Genomic DNA, 21,415 nt, shown 5'->3' with positions numbered 1-21,415 from the left:
CCAATTAACACTCATTAACTGTCTCCAATATAGAAGATCTAACACCAAACCTGCTCTTATTGATTTTCTTGACATCTTAACCATTTATTATACAAAACTTACCTGTTTATATTGGATTAATGTGGATTTATAGATATTTTATAAAATATTTTATTATTTAGCTTGTAGATGCAGGACCCGTTTAAAAGTTGAATAGTTTGCTCTTTACGGTCAGTGCTGTTTTTTTTTATTTTATTTTTTTCTCAAATCAGATTCTGGGTCACCTGGAGTGTGGCTGTTTGATCTCTCGCTCTCTCTCTCACACACACACACACACACACACACACAGACACAGACACACACACACACAGACACAGACACACACACACACACACACACACACACACACACACACACACGTGCATCAATAGAAGCAATCACAGCTAGACACACTCAATAGGTTTACCTTCAGACATCTGACAGTGTCAGCTCCCGATGATCCACCACACACACACACACACACAAACACGCACACACATCCTTCTTTCTTCATTCTTCCTTCTTGTACTAGTGTGTCAAAATATACTGGCATAAGATTCTGCACTGATGTTGATATCTATCATGTGCATATCTGCAGATAGTGTATGTATACACGCAGTATATATATGCATTGAAATTTGAACTAAGAGTGTGTGCGGATGTTGCAGCTGGGCCTGTAGATCATGTAGCACGCTCATAGGAACATATACACTTTATTGTTACACAAAAGTATTCACTAATCTACTTTGCACACATACAGTATGAGCACTTATGAGTGACATCCCATGCTGGCTCAACCTTTACAGCCATTACAGCTTCAACTCTTCTGGGAAGGCTTTCCACAAGGTTTAGGAGAGTCTTTATGGGAATATTTGACCATTCTTCCAGAAGTAAATTTGTGAGGTCTGATAATGATGTTTGGACGAAAAGGCCTTGGAAGTTGGAAGCATTCAATTGTCCAAAATCTCTTGGTAATGCTAAAGCATTTACAGTTGCTTACACTGGAACTGAGTGGCCAACCCCAACCCCTAAAATAAACAAACCCAAACTATATTAATAATCCCCCCTCCACCAAACTTTATACTTGTCACAGTGCAGTTAAACAAGTGCCATTCTCCTGGAAACTCACAAACCCAGACTCATACATTGGATTGCCAGATGCAGATGCTTCCCCCCTACAATACATTTTACAGCTCTAAAACTCAAAGGACTAAATATTTTCAGAGATACAGCCTTAGTTATAAAGATATAACACTGAGTGCTAGGTAAAGTTAACCCTTAAACTCTACTTAAAATCAGACTTGAGGCGTGCAGGGCTGCACAGACTCCACCCCTTCCTGCAGCCTTGATAACATTTCTTTCAGCTAAACTAATGCTACTAAACTCTTACCTCAGACTTAGTGATTCGGTGCTTAGGCAGTTTTACCACGTCGAAGTCCGCTCTAGATCATAAAATCCAACGTGAACAGAGCCCACTTTGACAGGCTTTCTGTCAAGTTGTATTACCTTGTCAAACCGTGCTTCCCTAGTGTATATTTAGGGTCTCTGTAAAACACAGAATCCACTGGAGATCCAATTTAAACCTACACTTATAGCTAAAGCCAACTAACTGTGTAAACACAGCTGTAAACAGAGTAAACAGAAGCTGTTAGCTCTTACTTAGCTAACTCCTTAGCTAACTCCTTAGGTAACTCCTTAGCTGCAGCCCGGCTTCAGCGCTGCCTGTGGATGAGGCCATGAACTCACTGGCTGACGTAGAAATCAGAGCTTTCCCCGATTGGCGCATTTTTCGGAATTTTTTTTTTTTACTAGCTACTTCAGACAAAGGAGGTTGAGGGACAATTTCATATGCAGCATCATATACAACTCAGAGAGACCTTTAATTTTATACAAAGAACAAGAAAAAGTAGATTTTAGCAGAAGGAGAACTTTAGAATGAATTGTGTTGTTGCACAGTATTTGAGTGAAATTTAAACAACTCAGGTTATATTGATATCAGAATATTAGAATAAAGATCGATAGGCTAGCGTTAGATTTTCGGACACACCCTTACATTAAAGAACAACGTGTGTGTGCTGAGGTTCTCTTTCAAATAAGACTGAATGATGCAAAGGTATCCCACACCTCGCTCTCTGCCGCGTGGGCGAATACTCCTCCATTGTAGTGGGGGGTATTATTTTCATTACATGGTCTTAATTGGAAGATGAATTGCACTGACACATTGGAGATTTCATCAGACAGGTTGAAAGGTGGCGAGTGAGTGAAAGGAGGAGCAGGCGGAGAAGGGCAGGTGGAAATGAGCGCCGCATTAAAGTGCACCCCCTTTATGATGTTAAATGGCGCTCTGCTGAATGTCATTCAACTTGTGAAACACCTTGATGGACCCTGACACGTTTTTGCTGAGAAACGGCTTTATAGAGCCGTTAAGTGTTGAAGTTAGGACTCGTTAATCATTCCCGTCAGAACTTTCCCAAACTTTCTACTTTAAAACCCACCAATTATAAAGATTTATTTCTTTTCCACTAATACCACACAGTGCCCTGTGCTCTTTAAAGCGATAGTTTGGCTAAACATCAAATTCACACAGTCTGCTGCAGACCTCTGGTTTTGGGTGATCAGCCAAGACTGATCTGACACCTAATTCTTCACTTTTACCCTGAAGATACAAGGCTACACTGTAAACCCAGAAGTTGTTTGAACTCAAATGATTTTAGTCTGTTTTACATAAAATTGGATATTTCTAAACATTACACAACTATTTTGAGTTAGTTGAACATTTGTGGTCACATATACTGTACTATTCAAACTGAGATCTTTGAGTTGAACCAACTTATAATAACTGAGTTTAGTCTGTTGTCATTGGCAGCTTCTTTTCTATTGGCTTCTGTCACAATCTATTTGCATACTGGGTGTGTCCAACAGTTTCTGACTAACACTCACCATCAGTGTGTAGTGATTCAACTTCCCCTTTAGTTGTAATAACTTGATGTTTTAGTTTATGCTAACTCAAGTTTTCATTCCCCATTACTTAAAAAATAAAATAGCAAACCGGCTGCCTTAAAAAAGTTAAGTTAACTCAACTTATCCGATCTTACAGTATATATATATATATATATATATATATATATATATATATATATATATATATATATATATATATTAAAAAAATAAAATAAAAATAATTAACTTCCCCATTAGTTGTGTTAACTTGATGTTCTAAGTTATGCTAACTAAGTTTTTTTACCCATTACTTAACTTTTTTTAAGGCAACCGGTTTCCTCATTTTTTGCAAGTATATTCAACTTACAGTATCTGGGCTTACAGTTTAATAGTTCACTGTAGTTTATAGGTATTTATAAATACCAGTTATTTCCCCAATGTTTAAAACCTCAAAAGGAAATCAGATTACATTGTAAACAAATTAAATAACTGAAGTAATCCAGACTATGAAGGAACACATAAGAAATCATGTTGTAACTCTGTGAAGTATTTAAGAACTTATCCTGTGCAACAGAGGAAACTCTTGCTCCCTTTCCTGGGACAGTCCTGATGAGTGCCAGTTTAATCATTTTATGGTCTTTGCAACTGTACTTAAGGATACTTTCACAGTTCTTGAAATATTTGTACTGACTGACATTTTTTACCCTTCTTTACTTAGTTGAGCAGTTCTTGCTTCTCATAATATGTATTAGAACATTACTCTAATATTCACTATTCACTGTATACCTGTAACTCTACCTCTTCACTACTTTACAACTGATGCTCTTAAACTTTACATTAAGAGACAAGAAATTCAAGTAATTAACTCTTGATGAGTTCAGCACAGCTGTTAACTGAAAGCCTGAAATACTCATGAAGTTGACTGAGAAAATCCAGCAGAGATGTGTAAAGCTGTCTAATCTACTCAAGAGGTGCTCCAGCAGTATGAGCCGAGCAGAACTCTCAGATCATCAGGAACTGCTCAGTTTGAGCTGCCTAAAGTAAAAACTAAACATGGAGAGGCAGCGTTTAGCTACTACGCTGCTCTTAAATGGAACCAGTTAACAGAGAGCATTAGAAGAGCCCCAACACTAAACATGTTTAAATCCAGACTAAAAACCTAAATGTTTGATCAGGCCTTAAGCTGAGCTTAAAACACTGCAGCTCCTCCCACTTTTATTCTGAAACGGCACTTTTATATCATGTTTTATTCATGCTTTATTCTTATTTTATTTTTATTTCCAATTCCTTGTTGTTCTTTTACATGTTTTTTAATTAATTCTCTTTGTTTTAATCATGTTTGAATCAATCTTGCTTTATTCTTATTTTAGTTTTTATTTCCAATTTTTACTGTTAATCTTTTACATGTTTTTTTTATTTGAATTCTCTGTGTGTTTTCTAATTTGTAAAGCACTTTGAATGACCGTTGTGTAGGAAAGGTGCTGTATAAATAAACTTGCCTTGCCTTGCCTTACTTTAAAGAATCTAAAATATAAAACATATTCTGGTTTACCTGCTTTACTAAAATAATTCATTATGACTTTAGTATTAATTTACAGTATATGCACATTATATTTAAAAATAATGAATAAAAAAAAAACACTGATTTTAAGACATGTCCAAACTGTCCAAAAGTATAGCTTATTTGTTTATAGATATTTATAAGAGACTTAAACAAATAGTAATTTATAATTTTAATGTTCCCTACAGAAAACAACCATTTGATTTTTTTTTTTTTTTGTTGATTTCTTTCTTTTTTTTACAGTTTGGCTTGAAATAATTTAAGTGAGGTAAGCTTTTTTGGTCCCACTTTATAATAAGTGTCCCTAAGTACTATGTAGTTACATGGTAACAATCCCTGTAACTACAGTGTAACTACCGATTAAGTACACATTGTTACAGATTAACCACAGAGGTACAGGTTATGTAATTACATATGTGTATTAATGTTAATTCTGACTTGTGTAAGTACACATGTGTACCAAGGTGAGTGTACTTACACATGTAATAGAGCAAGTGTACTTACACATCTGTAACAAAGTGTGTGTGTACTCAATCAGCCCTAATTACATTCTAGACAGTAGCTGTTGGATAAGTTTATACTCAACTTATCACACACACTATTACACATATTTGTAAGTACACACATTGTTACACTTGTGTAAGTACACACACCCTGGTACACATGTGTACTTACACAAGTCAAAATTAACATTAATACACGTGTGATTACATAACTTGTACCTCTGTAGTTAATCTGTAACAATGTGTACTTCATCAGTAGTTACACTGTAGTTACATGGATTGTTACCATGTAACTACATAGTACTTAGGGACACTTATTATAAAGTGGGACCTTATTCCAATTAAGAACATTGGCTTTGTACGTCTCTCAGGTAGAATGAAAAACATATTTTTGAGTCCACACTTACACAATCAAACAGCTTTTACTGTTAAAATGTATTTTTTTTGTAATAATATATTTTAAACTCAGCATTTTAATGTTCTGAATATTCACTACAACAGTTTTTGATGAGCAAATGCTTGTTCTACGAGTCTCAATGTCACTCTTGCTGTAGATTTGTTTTTCTCATTGTGAATAGACCACAATAAATAGAGGCAGATCACAGGATTTAGGGCATGTCGGTGTGTCTTTGGTATTGTGAGGGCACAAAAAATATGCCTTGCTCAGCTCGAAATGCTCAAAAGGCATGAAATAATTATTTTAACTAATCATGGGTGTGGTTCATTTTGGGCACAACGTAAAATAAACCAATCAGTGTGCCAGTTATCATTCCCTTTAAGAGCCGGGTGAGCTCTGACTTTGGCGTGTTCGTATCTTAACAGCGTAGTGCTTTTGTGCTTCTCGGTAGAGGATACTGACCTGCTCGTTGAAGCTGTAAAGGTACGCCAGCAGCTCATTTAAGGGAACAGCAATATTTTTTATTTGCATGCTGCAGTGCATCCGCTGCATGACTAAGATAGGATTGGGCGGCTAACTGTTGACTGTTGTCAGGGTTTTAATCAGTCAGTGGCGCACCTGTATTTCCCACCAACAAAATAGAAACACGCCAAAAAATGTACCTGAACCAACCTCAGTTCCAAACCACCACGCCCATCAGTGTAGATTTATTCCTACACTCTGATGCTATTTTGACGGTGCAGGTGCAAGACGTGAAAATAGACTGTTGACAGGGTGTAATATAGCAATGAGCATGTCTTGCACAGGAGATTTTCCCATGATATTGTTGCAAATGCAAAATGCAATGACACAAATGGGAAATATTCAATATTTAAATATTTAGATTTTTCTCACCGAAATGTCAGTGTAGAGTTTGTGAGTGTGTGTACAGGTGTGTTACCAGACACACTCCTCGGGAAGGAAAGTGCACACACAGGTTCCAGCTGATTAAACATTCATTACCAACACCCTGTCGACCTGAGCGGCTGCATTGTCAGACCTGGTGCCCCTCTGAATATACTATATATATATGTGTGTGTATATGTGTATATGTGTGTATATATGTGTATATGTGTGTATGTGAGAAAGTAAGGCCAAAGCTGGCCTTCTTGTGCACTTTATTGCTTATTTTGTTGACCTATATAAAGAATTCAAATGGGCGCATATGTGCTTTTAAATATTTACTGAATATAATATAGTGCAGTTTAATCTCATTCTGGCTTCACCCTATCCAGATAAATCTCTCCTCCATCCAGATAGAGTGAATCTGATTGTGATTGGATGTAGAGAACTATAAACATATACCATTCCGACTCCCTATTGGTTTATACTGTGATCCATCACACCTGCACACGACACGCCCCCCCCCCCCCCCAACACTCCAGCAAGAACATAGCAGACGTATGTAGTCTAGTATGAAGATGATCTGTGCAGAGACTCAAGAGAACTCCAGACAAACTCCAGTCCAACTTTAATATATTTACATTCTACTGTATGTAAAATACTTTCATTTACAATGGAGCATATATGCAGCTAAAACATGGAACAGCCTAGTGCATCCCAAATTATAGTATCAACATTAACATTTTAATAATATAACATTATAGTCATTATGGATTTTAGAAAAAAAAAAGTTTTAGGACACTATAGGACTCTGTGGAGCGTCCTAAGCTTTTGTTCTTAATGGCATTTTTTTTTTTTACCTATTTTACATGACTTTTACTTTTATAATTTAAGTAGTTTTGAAACCATTGCTTTTACACATTTACTTAACTAGTAAAAAGCCTGAGTTGAAACTTTAACCTCTACAGAAGTATTTTAAACCCTAGTATCTACTGTATACTTCTACCTGCAGAGTAATGAATGTGAATACTTTTTTTTAAAACCATTGATACAAATAAATTATTGGAAACACATATATAGTACTAATGTTCTTTAATGTTCCTTTACCAACCTTAATGCAATCTGACCCAGAGAGAAAACAAACATCATAGTGTCACACCTTCCAATGCCCTTACTGAATGGTCCACCTTCACAAACTCCAACTCCCAGAATGCACCTCTCAGTCATGTGTCTCAGCCAGCCAATCAGCACCTGATTGTTAGATTAGATTAGCCTCAGCTGTGTTCTGAGTAATTACTGGTGTTCTTCCATGTACAGTATAAATACTAGTCTGTTTGTGCAGTTTTTTTGCAAAGTATTGCCCCTTTTTCTCAGCTGCACACCGAGCGTAATTTCTTTATTTATCTATTTGCGTGTATTACCTTTTTTTGGCTTTTGTCTCTGATTTTGTCTTGCACTTTTGGTTAGTTCTGTTGGCTGATTTTTTAAAATCTGGTTTTAAAAATTTGACTGGTTTTATCTGGTTTTTATATGGTTTCTACTGTTGCTTGTGCTCAGATCAAGTTTTTTATAGGAAAAAAAAGTGACCTGGTCACATGACCTGATCACCAGTTGTTTTCATGACAAAATGAAATACACAATGTCCTTCAGGGGATGCATATACATGAGAGATCTAACAGATAAAAAAATGCTTGGCATGTAAAGAGAGACTAATGAGGGGTGAACAGGTGATCTAGATTCTACAGGTCATGTGACTGTGAACATGGACGTTGAGTGTGTGTGTGTGTGTGTGTGTGTGTGTGTGTGCGTGTGTGTGTGTGTGTTAGGTCTCAGTTGCGTGTGTTTGCGTCATGCTGCTGCGCTCTGAGCGTCCAGCATGCGTCACACAGCACTGTCATCCTCACAGTGATGTACAGATTTCTGCAGGCAAGCGCTCTCTCTCTCTCTCTCTCTCTCTCTCTCTCTCTCTCTCTCTCTATCTCTCTTTCTCTCCCTCTCTCTTTCTCTATCTATCTCTTTTTCTCTCTCTTTCTTTCTCTTTTCCTCTCACTCTTTTTGTCCCACTCTCTATCCCTCTCTTTTTTTCCTCTCTCTCTCACACTTTCCCTGACTCACTATTCCTCTCTCTCTCTCTCTCTCTCTCTCTCTCTCTCTCTCTCTCTCTCTCTCTCTCTCTCTCTCTATCTCTCTCCCTCTCCATCCCTCTCTCTTTCTCTCTCTCTCTATCTCTTTCCCTCTCTTACTCTTTTTCTCCCACTCTCTATCCCTCTCCCTCTCTCTTTCTTCCTCTCTCTCTATCTCTCTCACACTTTCTCTGACTCACTACTCCTCTCTCTCTCTCTCTCTCTCTCTCTCTCTCTCTCTCTCTATCTCTCTCCCTCTCTATCCCTCTCTCTCCCTCTCTCCTTCTCTCTCTATATCTATCTCTTTCCCTCTCTTAATCTTTCTCTCCCACTCTCTATCCCTCTCTCTCTCTCTCTCTCTCTCTCTCTCTCTCTCTCTCCCTCTCTCTCTCTCTGTATCTGAATGAGCGAGTGGGTGAGTGAAAGAATGAGAGTGTGCATTTTTCCTCAATATTCTCTCTGTTGTCGTCCCCTAGAGAAATAGGACAGCTTATTGTCCAAACACACACACACGCGCACACACACACGCACACACACAAATAGACTATTCAGACTGTATATAGGGCATTTTTCCTCTTTCTTTTCTAACACTGAGCTTTATTAGCTCACAGATGAACTTTCTATTTCTCAGCGCTGCAGCTTCAGTCTGTGACCTCGTCTCTCACTGAGGACTTTAGATACTGACTAAAGTAATTTACTCTCAAATATTCCATCTGATTCAAATGTACCATTGATTAAGGTAGCATCATGTAGAAAATAACAGCTTTACATACTGATGCTCCAGTTAAAACAGTTAAAAGTAGCGTCAGTAGCGTCAGCTTTGTTGCTACTTTTGTCTCATTGTTGCTACTCTGTTCTTATTATAAAAGTGTATATAAAAGTATTTGCCTTTAAATGTACTTAAAAGTCAACGTGTAAAAGTCATTTTGCAAGATGAAGAGAGAAGAATAGATAGAGAAAGATGATTGATCTGATAGAATAACTGAGACTGACTGACTAACCAGTGGAAGGACGGATGGATAGATAGATAGATAGATAGACAACATCACTTTTGTTGCTACTCTGGGTTTAGCAACAGAAACTGCACTATGTAACTCTGGTGAAGTGGGCAGGACAACACTTACACTATAACTGAATCGAAAAGCAGTGTGTAAGACTGGTGGAGGAGAACATGCCAAGATGGATAAAAACTGAGATTAAAAACCAGGTTATTCCTTTAAAAAATAATATCTGAACTCTTAAAACTTTATGAATATGAACTTGTTTTCTTTTCATTATTTGAGGTCTGAAAGCTCTGCATCTTTTTTGTTAATTCAGTCATTTCTCATTTTCTGCTAATAAATGCTCTAAATGACAATATTTTTATTTGGAATTTGGGAGAAATGTTTTCCGTAGTTTATAGAATAAAACAATAATGTTCATTTTATTCAAATATATACATATAAATAGCAAAATCAGAGAAACTGATTCAGAAACTAAAGTGGTCTCTTGTTTTTGCCCAGAGCTGTATACAGTGAGAGAATGAGAGAGGAGATGGAATGAGAGAAAGAAGAAGAGAACTAATCAGAGAGACTAACCAAAATTGGCTATTGACTATTTAATGGATGGATGTATAGATAGATTCCCACTAGTGATTTTTAAGGTGTTTAATCTTCAATCATCATAAAGGCTTATATGAACTGAACGGTGAGACATTTTAGCGTTTGTAAAGAATCACAAAAGTTCATCAGGCAGGGAGCTTTTCTATCCAACTCTTTGTGTGCCAGTGTTTACAGTGCCAAATAAAAAAAAGCCAGCTCTGGAGCCATATTGGATTGCCCACGCATCACCTGCTGTAATGTTAGCGTTCCAACAGCAAGAGGTACAAAGGTATTGTAGTTCACCCTAATTTGAAAGAAGTTTGTTTAAAATGAGAATAAGCATGATCTGAAGCAGAAAAGAAACATGGACTCTTTTTTGGTCCCACTTCATAGTAAGTGTCTGTAATAACTGTGTAGTTGCACATTAATAATCCATGTAATAATTAAGTGTATCAACTAGTGATGTTTGCATTGTTACTGATTGGTTACAGTTGTACAGGTTATCTAATTATACTTGGGGATCCGATTTCCTCCTTTATGTGATTTTATTCCTGCCTGGAACGACCATGTATGTGTTTTTTTCTCAGAAGTCCCCTGAGAAAATTACAGACTGAATTATCTATTGCAACTCTGTGGTCCACCGGTAATTTTAGTCCCACCCGTAATTTTGTCTCCTCGCATTTAATAAAATAGCTATTTGTCCACTGCCACGCGCCATAATTACACTTTGGCCACACATTTCCACGGAGATCCACGTATAAACACAACAGTGAGTGGAAATGGAGGAGCTACTGAACACGATGTCATGTGACCGAGAAAGCCTAAAAAAAACCTCTGGTCCTCCTGTTTTTTCAATTGCAGTCCGAATGCAAGGATAGGGCTTTAGACATATCTGAATATTTAATAAATTGTCTTTGATAAAGACTGAATATTGACACACACAGTGTATTTCACCATTAGTTACACAGTTATTACATGTTAATGTGTAATTACAGAGTTATTAGACACATTTACTATAAAGTGGGACCACTCCCACAGAGGTAGTCATGCCAGGCTAATTTTCTCCCATTATTCTCACCAGTTTATCTGGCCAAGTGTCCCATCGATTCAGCTGCTACTCAACTGTATATCCCCCAATCACTAGTGATGCCACAACACAAGGAGGGGGAAGACTCCGCCTCTTTTCAAACTGCTGCTGATGCAGCATTGCCAAGTGGCATCCCAGCCCTAACGCCCGGAGGAAAGCGCAGCGACTTGGTTCTGATACATCAGCTCACAGATGCAGCCTTGTGCTGATTGACATCACCCTGGGAGTGATGAGGGGACAGAGTACCATCTACCTACACAGCCAGAGAGAGGAAGCACATTTGTGCTCTCTCAGGGCTCCGGCAGCTGATGGCAAGCTGCATGACCAGGATTCGAACCAGCTATCTCCTAAACATAGTGGCAGCACGTTAGATCGCTAAACCACTGGGTGCCCCCTTCAGATAGATAGATAGATAGATAGACAGACAGACAGACAGACAGACAGACAGACAGACAGATGCTGATGTTATATGTTCTATTAATGTAAAAATAATGAATATGCTTGAATCACTTTAAAATTCAATGCATTACTTTTTTATATCTGTCCAATTAATGATAAGTGCACACATTCCCTTTTCTCCTCACCGTTTCTCAGTATTTAGATCTTTATTATTAGAACTTTATTTTAGATCAAGCCGTGGACTAAAGGAACAGCAAAACGTGTAGATTTATACTCCTAGAATTGCTTGAGCAGTTGGCGATGTTAAAATCTCATCTGCTTGGTGCGCCATCTGACACAAGCAGCCGGCTTATGAACCATCAACAAAATTTCCGAGAGGAAAATGAAATATTTCTGCAAATATCCCTCCAACTGGGAGCTACGTTATTTGCTTCTGTCAGCAAGAAATGTCAACAAACAGCGGACCTGCTGTAGGATTACCAGGGATTTTAGCGTTAGCCACTGCAGTGAAATGATGTTCAACAAAATGCTACTTCAAACAAGCTCAGACTGCACAGCACTGCAGTGAATTGATGTTCATTGCTAAGAGTGTCTTACAAGCGGATTAAACAAAGCCTTGTGTTTATCACTTTTACTGGTCAGGGGTCGAATTAGGGCAGGTTATATTGGGTGAAATATAGATAGCTAGGCCTGATGTTGTGCTTCCTCTCTCTGGCTGTGTAGGTAGATGGTCTCAGATGTACCTCTTACAGCTGTGGCACTGTGGCAGATCAGGTCACCAGTAAATGTCAATATGATGTATCTTAAATTCATAATAAAAGTATGAAAATTACAACTCTCAGTTCAATTATCCATTTACATTTATATTTACAGCATTTACCATATTTGTCGCACTATAAAAGCACTTAAAATCCTTCCATTTTTCCAAAAATCGTCAGTGCATCTTATGTATAAATGCTAAATTCTACCATTCAGGTATTAAAAAGCAGTAAAGCCACTCCGCTGAAGTACAGCGTTTTACAGGAGTTTTAGTTTAGTTCTCCAGCACCGCTAACCTTAGCAATGAGCTAACTAACACAGTAATGAGATTTGAGACTGGAGCAATATTAGCATTAGCTGTTCACCCTGCTAAGCACTAGCTCTTTTGCCATTCAGAGGTGAGTGTTTTTTTGCCTGTAGCCTGCTGCTAACCCTGGCTAGCACTGCTGGAACAGCAACCGTGTTTAAACAAGCTACGTTGCTCATAATGTCCTGGTTAATTGTAACACTCAGCGCTAGTGGTTAGTTGCTAATGCTAATGCACCCAACCTGTACCCAACCTTAGTGGAAATCTGGAATTCTAAGCTTACTAAAAAAAAAGTGTTTTACTCACCCAAATGAACAGTTTTCAGGAGGGAAATCTGTGTAGATTAACATTAACATTCAGCAGATTTTTTTTTTTTTGTGTAAAATAGATGGAATTATTATTGTTATAACATTTATATAAGCCCATAACAGTTTTTTTTGCCTCTACCTGTATGTTATGCTGTTTAGATTTTGTGCTTTTGTGTGCAAAATAAAATTCTAAATTCTAAACTAAGCCAGATGCCTTTGAGTTTGAGTTTTAGAGGCAAATCTTTCACATCATCTCATCTTTCACCAAGAGATACGCTACCCAAAATAGGAGGAGCCTCAGAGTAAACATCTTACAAAGTATATACAGTTATGTTTCAGGTGCTCAATGACATGGACAGGCCTATTGAAAGGAAAGCGTAGAAAATTATAATTCAGTTGAAGGCACAGCGTCCCCAAACATTTGATGGCAGCGGCAGCGGAGCAGGAGAGCAGGGAAATGGAGTCAGGGACCCTTGGCCTTTCCCCACGACTTTGTAGCGCCGCGGTTTTGTGCTATCAGCCGGCCGGCTATCTGCAGACGCTTATTTTTGCAGCTTGGAGATAGAAATGGAAATTGTCGTCTCATTTAAATCGTCTTTAACCCAAGCCTGCCATCATTTCACCCCACTGCCATCCACCTCGCCGAGACAAACAGTTCTGCGCAGAAATGAACTCGAGGGAATTAACTCCTCATGCTGTTCCTTTGGCTCCAGGGTGGGAAAATAAGAAGTAGAAAGAGAGAGAGACAGACAGAGAGAGACAGATCGAGTGTTTATGATCCTTACATGTTGAAAAAAGCACTTTTTTTAGTAGCATAGTAGCTCATTGTTATCTTTTGTTTTATCATTTTATTTCTAATTTTTATCCCATTTTCTCCTTAATTTACACGGCCAATTACCAAACCCACTCATTAGGATTCCCTCATGTCTAGTGATGCCTCAACACAAGGAGGGTGAAGACTAGCACATGCCTCCTCAGATATATATGAAGTCAGACTCCGCCTCTTTTTTAACTACTGTTGATGCAGCATTGCCGATTCTGGTTCTGATACATCAGCTCACAGATGCAGCCTTGTGCTGATCAACATCCATAACCCTAGGAGTGATGAGGGTAAAGAGCGCCATCTACCGTACCCACCCAGAGAGAGAGCAAGGCTGATTGTGCTCTCTCAGGTCTCTGGTAGCCAATGGCAAGCTGCATGACCAGGATTCAATCTCCTGATCATAGTGGCAACGCTTAGCCCGCTGGACCACTGGGTCCCCTATTGCTATCTACCAAAGTCAGAGTGGACCTGGCTCTTAAAGAGAATTTGAGGTGCGCAAGGTGTACTTTTCCCATCGTTATGATAGCAAAGACACACTGGCGCGCCCTAAATCAAGCTGTGTGGTGTACAGTAGACAGCTCACCTATAGATCGCCTAAATACTGTAGATCAAACCATATCCACAGTGAGGTTCAAGTACGGAAGTCTTGTGTCAGTCAGTCACCTCCAATAGTGATATGAGAGACACTAACAGCTCAGTGGATAATGCTCACCCATACACAGCAAGGGTTTCTCAGGAAACACTTCTTCCCCATTTCATTCAATGTTTTTTTTTTCTTTCTTCTTATGAGTTTTACATTGTTATTTAATATTAAAGACTATATTAAAGCTATACAGGAAGACATGCAGAATTATTCTGTAAATAAAAAGTGTTAAACAAACCAGAATGTTTTATGCTTTAGATGCTTCTAAGTATCACTTTGAGGACAGATCTGCACTTTACTCTTGTTATTTTAATCTTAGTGTCTTCATGAGGGAGAGTGACCTGGAATAGTTTTCTCAGCGTCTTGAAGGAAGGAGTTCCTGGAGGTCCTGAACAATAGTTGCTGCTTTTCCTTCATGCTGCGAAGCTACAGCTCATCCCAATTAACCCTTGTGTGGTGTTCGGGTCTGTGGGACCTGTTCTCATTTTTCATCAAATGATACCAAAAAAATATTTTTTCTAACTCAAACTCATTGCCATTGGCTCATTTTTTGTGAAAAACATCAAAACACATTTTCGATAAACACACACTCTACACCCCCCCCCCCCCCTACACATTTATATTACATACAGTATGTTTGGCCAAGGGCTAATAAATATTGCTTCATTTGTAAATTTGAAACTAAACAAATTTTCTACTCATATCTTGAGTTTAATTCATTTTCTTTTACATTTTATTAAAAAAACTAATAAAAAAGAGTAGCACTTTTTAAAAGAAATGTAACATAAGAAAGGTAAAGGGCAAAAAAATAACTATGTAAGCTGTTTATATTGTTTGCAATTTAGGTGAAGCAAGCATGTGTAAAGCATTTTAATGTAAAATTGCTTAATTTTGCTGAATTAAATACAAGTAACAAAGTAAACGAGTAACAAAAGTATGAACACCACACAAGGGTTAAATCACCTCAAATCACCATCTCAGTTCATCAGGTTTAGATCAGGGGATTGTTACGCAGCCTGGTTCTCCTTCCACACTACCGGACTCTATTTCCCAGAATTCCCCTGATTATGACATCAATAATAACCCTTCACCTTCACCCAATCACGTTATGCTCCGACGCTCTGATTCACCTGTGTACTAAATTACTTCCGGTTCATTCTTATCTAGATCCTGTATTTAAGGCATCCATTTGTAAACAAACACCGCGAGGTATTGCCGACTTATGTCGCGTACTAAGCGTTTTCCTGATTACTGTTTTTGCCTTCTCGTTACGACCCTGTTTTCGGATTATCGGTTTATGTCTTTTGTTTTACCCTCATTGGATTTGTTGTATGGTTGGACTGTTTCTCGGTTTCGAACTCGGACTGTATTTTTGACTACGTCTCTGGTTATCGGTGAGATCATTGTTTACTTGGTTATTCTGTTAGCAGAACCTGTTAGCCTTCCTGCTAATAAACCTGTCTGTATTTTTAACTCGGCTCGCGTCACTCCTCTCTACCTGGCGTCACAGGGATTAATGTGGAGGAATAACACTTTTGTTTTTACTGTTTACTACGTAATTCCATATGTGTCTCTTAATTATTTCCATGTCTTTAATATTAATCTACAATGTAGAAAACAAATTAAAGAAAGAAACGAAGAAAACTGTGAAAGAGAAGATGTGCTCAAACATTTACTGGTACTGTATAAGGATTCATTCCAGTTCAAAAACTAAATTTTCTGGTGCATTATCAATTTAAGAAACTGTAGCTCCATCTCAGGTGAGATCACATTAGCTTACATGATTAATACCTAAATATAGAGTGTTACTGATGTACAAAAATGTAGAGCTACAATCTCTTCTTAGTGTGAGAATACCTTTTTTTATCAGTCAATGATTGCATTGATTTTAGATTGAATTATGTTATTTAAACACATTCAAAGAGTAGGGTCTAAAGAGCTGCCACTATGATCGGGAGTTTTGCTGGTTCGAATCCCAGTCATGCAGCTTGCCATCAGCTGCTGAAGTCCTAAAAGAGCACAGTTGGCCTTGCTCTCTCTGGATGGGTACAGTAGATGGTGCTTTTTCCCCTCATCCCCTCATCATTCCTAGGGTGATGTGGAGCAGCACAAGGCATCTGTGAGCTGATGTATCGGAACCGAGTCGCTGCGCTTTCCTCCGAGCTTCGCCCGAGTTTTTTCTTCATGTGTCTTCACATGTGTCAGAGTGGCAGCTGAGTGGGTGGGAAAATTGAGAGTTGGCCTAGCTAAATTGGGTTAAAGTTGGGGAATTTTTTTATAAATAAAAAACTGAAATGTAATTAATATAAATATACAATTTTACACATTTATTAGAATGATATTTACAGTAAGGACAGCTCTTCTTCTCCTGTAAATACAGCACCTGGCTATAAACAGCCTAAGCTGGGAGTCGCTGCTCTGCCAGTTTGACTGAAATACACAGTCAAAGAGAAAAAGTTACAGTGTGCAGAAAGTAAATCTGCCGAGTGCATAAATTCCAGCATCTCATTACTGTTTTTATTACTTTGGGCTGCTCACTGAATATGAGAGAGAGAGACATAGAGAGAGGGAGAGAGATAGGAAAAGAGAGAGAGAGAGAGCGAGGGAGATGAAAAAGGCGTGCAGAAAGCACTAAGCACACAGAAAGTAACGAGGGGAATGCTGAGACTGACTCAAGCAATAGAGCACATACAGTAGATACACTATACATATAGAATAGTATATAGAATAAAAATTTTACAGCATCAGTGAGCCAACGTATCCGGTGGGGTTACTGCTTTCATCTATTCATACATGTAATGGATATGCTTTTATATATTTATCATTATTGAAACAAAACCTTACATCACCATTTTTATATTGTATAAAGAATATTATCCTAAACAGATATGATATAATATGCCAACGGTTCACATCTTATCTCACACCTCAGTGTATATCACAATACATTTAGCCCTACATTGAGAGTGTTAGTATATAAAACAATACATACATCAAGGGCCCTAGGTGCGTCACAATGCTCATTGCTATCTCCCCCCCCCATAAACAGTCTATTTTCACACCTTGCATCCACACGCTTAAAACAGAGTCAATGTTTAGGAATAAATCTACACTGATGGGTGTGGTTTGCTTGGAAGTGAGGTGTGTTCAGGTAATTTTTGGTGCTTGACTGACTGATTAAAACCCTGATAACAGTCAGTCATCAGAGTCTATTTCTACAGGTGCACCCAGCACAAATATATGATGAATTAATATTAGTTACTATGTTGACAATCACTACAATATTGTAAGTAATCCCTTAACTCATTATCATGTACAGTACAGGCCAAAAGTTTGGACACACCTTCTCATTTAATGCGTTTTCTTTATTTTCATGACTTTTTTTATTATAGATTCTCACTGAAGGCATCAAAACTATGAATGAACACATGTGGAGTTTTATGTACTTAACAAAAAAATGAGCTGTCCTCCACAGTCACCGGACCTGAACCCAATCCAGATGGTTTGGGGTGAGCTGGAGCACAGAGTGAGGAAGGCAAAGAGCCAACAAGTGCAAATAAACACCTCTGGGAACTCCTTCCTTCAAGACTGTTGGAAAACTTTTCATTTCAGGTGACCACCTCTTGAAGCTCATTGAGAGAATGATGCCAAGAGCGTGCAAAGCAGTAATCAGAGCAAAGGGGGGCTATTTAGAAGAAACTATAATATATATATATATATATATATATATATATATATATATTTTTTTTTTTTTTTTTAGTTATTTCACCTTTTTTGTTAAGTACATAAAACTCCACATTTGTTCATTCATAGAGAAGGTTGGCCTGTACTGTATATATAATTCTTAAGCAATGAAATCATCATTATTATTATTATTATTATTATTATTATTATTATTATTATTATTATTATTATTATTATTATTATTAACCCTTGTGTGGTGTTCTGGTCTGTGGGACCCGTTTTCATTTTTCATCAAATGATACAAAAAATATATTTTTCCAATTCAAACTCAAAACATTGGCATTGGCTCATTTTTTGTGAAAAACATATATCAAAACACATTTTCGATAAACACACACTGTACACCCCCCCCCCCCCCCCCACACACACACACACACATTTATATTACATACAGTATGTTTGGCCAAGGGCTAATAAACATTGCTTCATTTGTAAATTTGAAACTAAATAAATTTTCTACTCATATCTTGAGTTTAATTCATTTTCTTTTACATTTTATTAAAAAACTAATTACAAAAAGAGTAGCACTTTTTGAAAGAAATGTAACATAAGAAAGGTAAAGGGCAAATATTAACCATGTAAGCTGTTTATATTGCTTGCAATTTAGGTGAAGCAAGCATGTGTAAAGCATTTTAATGTAAAATTGCTTAATTTTGCTGAATTAAATACAAGTAACAAAGTAAACGAGTAACAAAAATATGAACACCACACAAGGGTTAATGTTTATATGTAATATCTTATCTAGTGTCTGTTAGTAATTAGAATTTAATAGGTCTCACTACAGCAGCTGCTGGAGAGCTCGTTTGTGGGCAGGTGGAACTGAGATGCCATTCTAGACCTTCTGCATTAAAACCACGCCCCCTCACCAGCAGCTCCAAAGAGTGGGCGGAGCAAGCTCATAATGAACGCGTTACACAGCGAGCGAGGCCTAAACGGATTAAAACCCATTTCATCCATCGACCCAGACGCTTCCTCCTGCCTTCATCACACGCTCCTCATCATCTCCAGCAGCCACTTCAGCTCCTCTTCCTCTCCTCCTCCTCCTCCTCCTCCTCCTCCTCCTCCTCCTCCTCCTCTTATTTTTCCTCCTCATCTCTCCATCTCCCACTGCTTTCCTGCTGTCATTCAGCGCTGCAGTCAGGCAGCGGTGAAGCAGGGCTAATTGTTTCTGTACACATCAGAGGAGTGATAGCAGACATTAAAGGACACGGATGTATAACTAGAACAATGCTGAGGGACCCACAGCTAATGCTGAGTAATAGGAATTATGCTAATGTTGCCACAATCAAGATTTGGGAGTAACAGCAGCAAAGAAAAAAAAGCCCTGTTTTGACAACTTAATTACGTCTAAATGTGAAATTGCTAAAAGTCAGTGAGATAACAGAAAGAGAGAGAGAGGCGTCTTTACTGTTGGAGACACAGAGGAGAACAATCCCTCGATCGAAGCCGGCGAGAGGAAGAACGTGAGAGATTTTCAGGGAGAAAGAAAGAAAAGGAGGAATATATATGTATTCTCTCAGTTGTGACTGACGTGCATTTGCTAATTGGAGCGGTCGGCGGTCTCGGCGGCGGCGGAGAGGAAGGCTGGGCTCGGCTGAAGGGATTAACTGTGGGATTACAGTAACAGTAGGGCTAATGCAAGCTTTAAATGACCCCAACCATGAATATATATTCACACACTGGAGTTATCTGCAGTAATCCCTCACTTTCTCATTTGTTTTGTTCTTTCTCTTTCTACGTAAAGAGTGTACGAGTTTGTTGCAGGGCTTTCATTTATTTCATCCATTGACCTTCTAAGACCCACACTCTTGCTTGGCATGCTTTTTTTATTTCTCTTTACTCTTTGGTCAAATTGGCACCAGATTAGTGAAAAAAAAAAAAGAAAAATGTATCTTTTTTACATGATATTGTTTCTGAGAAAAATGATGTCCACATATGTGGACGTTAGTTTTATATTCCGACAGAACACAATAAAGTCGCAATTAGTAATGATGTTAAAAACATTTATTTTGTGCTTGAAAACCGCAGCATTTTTTGCCTGAGTGCTAGGTAACAGTATAATGGCCCAGGCCTTTGTAGAGCAAAATTTAGCATTGTGGTCCACACATGTGGACTCCAGGACATTCTCAGTAATTTTATTCATAGCACGGGTGTGTTTTTTTCAGTGTAAGTGACATTTTTGTATAATTTTCATGTTTATTCGGATGCTTCTCTATTAAATAAGAGCAAGTTTGTCGCAGAAAGCACATATCCAGCCTAAGGCCCAATCCTATTTCACTTCTTGGCCCTACCACCTTATAAGCGTGTCCCAATTCTTGTTAAGCTGGATGGGCAGAGAGCTATGACACTGACTGGCATAGTGGAGGCAATCAAAACTATCAAAGATACTAACAAATGTATATATTTACCTTATTAAAATAATAAGTATGATAACCATTCTAATACCATAGTTTCAATGTTTCATGGCCATTTCCTTCATAGTTTATCTCAGTAGCTAGACAGCTAACTTTCCCATTCTACATTAATGAAGTGATAGACAGCAGAGGCTGCTGCATTTAGGGTGAAACAGAAAAATAAAATACCATACTCACCATCATTTTACATTTCTTTTGTAAATCAAGGGAGCAGAGTCTGGAGGAAGAGTGGAGAGACACACAGTCCAAACTACTTGAGGTCTAGTGTGAAGTTTCCACCAATCAGTGATGGTTTGGAGAGACATGTCTTTCATCTGCTGGTGTTGATCCACTGTGTTTTATTTTATCAAGTCTATACTCAGTGCAGTTTTGTTTTCCTGAAAAATCTTACAGCACTTCATGCTTCCCTCTGCTGACAACTTTTATGGAGATGCAGATTTCATTTTACAGCAGGAATTTGCACATTGCCCACACTGCACAAAAAGTACCAATTGATCTATAAAATATAATATTCTGAGACACCGATTGATGGGTCTTCTTCATTGGCTGTAAGCCATAATAGTCAACAATAAAACAAATACATGTTTAAAATAGATCAATTTTGTGTGTAGTACATCAATATAATATATGAGGTTCACATTCTGAACTGTGTTTTTTTCATAACTCAGTTACAGTATAACCTGAGTTATAACTCAATAACTATTGTTAATGAATTAGTGAGTATTATAAAACTAGTTCTGTATGAGGCAGTGGAGACTGGATTTACATACATACCATTGAATTTTAACCTCCTTGGAGTTTTAACTAGGAAAAAATGCATATTAAAAAAGGAAATGGGGGAGTTCTTTTGAAAGCATCGTTTTGGAAATGCGATTTACAGCCAGTACTTGGAGACACAAGCAGGACAGAAGCTGAGACTGGCTCTAT

Source organism: Astyanax mexicanus, chromosome 9 (assembly GCF_023375975.1).
Source record: "Astyanax mexicanus isolate ESR-SI-001 chromosome 9, AstMex3_surface, whole genome shotgun sequence".
NCBI lineage: Eukaryota > Metazoa > Chordata > Actinopteri > Characiformes > Acestrorhamphidae > Astyanax > Astyanax mexicanus.
Note: the sequence above shows the minus strand (reverse complement) of the source record.